The 1,371-nt window shown below is 44.1% G+C and overlaps 1 protein-coding gene across 2 annotated transcripts in view; it reads right to left on the bottom strand.

Moving 5' to 3' along the window:
- Window positions 1-1,371, bottom strand: part of Ak6 (adenylate kinase 6) — an 18,743-nt gene that overhangs the window by 17,094 nt on the left and 278 nt on the right. The gene's annotated exons all lie outside the window — the stretch shown is intronic.

Raw genomic sequence — 1,371 nt, 5'->3', positions numbered from 1 at the left:
ATCTTATTTATTTGGTACAAGGTCCTCGCTACATAGCTGGGACTACCCAGCGCTGGGATTATAGGTGTGGGCATGGGTAAGGGTATAGAACTCAGGTCCTTTTTCTTGCCAGGCAGGCGCTTAGACCACCGAGCTATCTCCTTAGCCCTATATAATAAGCTTTACATAATGGCAATACATTGTTTATTTTCTGTTTTATATCCAATACTATTCCAAGATATAGTCAAATGCATAATTTTCATGTTTAGCTATACAGTATGGGCTAGCCTGAACTTTCCAAGTCTTTTTTTTTTTTTTTTTGTATTTTAGGGAAGGGCCTACAGGGTGTTCAGAGTCTCACTACTAGAGAGCTGGGATTACAGGCGCACGGCCGCACGCCCAGTCTCTAAACTTGCCAAGTCTTTTTCCATAAAATGCTCACTTTAGATTTATTCTACAATATGGTTTAATAATTTTTTTAAAAATGAGAAATGTTAAAAGGCTATTTGTTGAGTGGTTATGGTGCAGCATTCAGAAGTAGGACTCCTGTCTTGCTAACAACTTTGTTACAGTGATTTTTAAAAGTTACTTTGTTTCCACAAAGAAACTTAATTTCTGTTACACTAACACCTACGCTTACGATTTTTTTCAAGAATTGGGGGCGGGAGATACAGATAAGCGGCACAATGACTGCCTGGCAAGGGAAAGGTCAGGTCTTGAGTTCGATTTCCATACCGAAAAAAAGAAAAAAAGCAGATGAAAAATGGAGTATGATGCTGTTAACTGCTACGAGTTACTATTTTCAAAGCTAAACGACCAGCATATTAATAGGGTCGTTACACCGTGTTTTCGTTTCTTTCACTGGTAACAGGCAACTTGAGAATGGCTCCCAAAACACCGGACAAGCAGAAATCTTTACAGCATTCCTGCACGAGAAACGACCAAAAACGCTCAGCAGGTAACTATGTAACATCAAGAAATCTGAGACTCAACAAAAGTATATACTTATAGTAGATTAATCACGCCATCAACACCCGAAATCATTTCAAGAAATCTGATCTGGGAACTGTTCCCAGGTGCAAACGAGAACAGCAAAGAAGGCCTCAGGAGGGAAGCATCCACCATTAACAGATTGACTACGGGCCGCGTGGTACCGTACATCACCTCGCTAGAAATCCCAAACCCAGCCGTGCCAGAATCAACCGCCTACTTTACGAGCAAAAAATAAATAAACACATTAAATAAGCTTCCGTCGCTGGCAAGAAAGAGGAGCCGGACCGGTCTCCACCTCACCGAGGCGCGTCCCCGGGGCCCCCGGCGGCCGACCGTCACCGTCGGCGAGGCGGGCCGAGGCCTGCGACCGTCACGCGCGCGGCCCCGCACCGAACACCC

The sequence above is a fragment of the Octodon degus genome, unplaced genomic scaffold (genome assembly GCF_000260255.1).
Source record: "Octodon degus isolate 3935 unplaced genomic scaffold, OctDeg1.0 scaffold00001, whole genome shotgun sequence".
Lineage (NCBI taxonomy): Eukaryota > Metazoa > Chordata > Mammalia > Rodentia > Octodontidae > Octodon > Octodon degus.
Note: the sequence above shows the minus strand (reverse complement) of the source record. Positions and strands in the feature narration are given on the sequence as shown.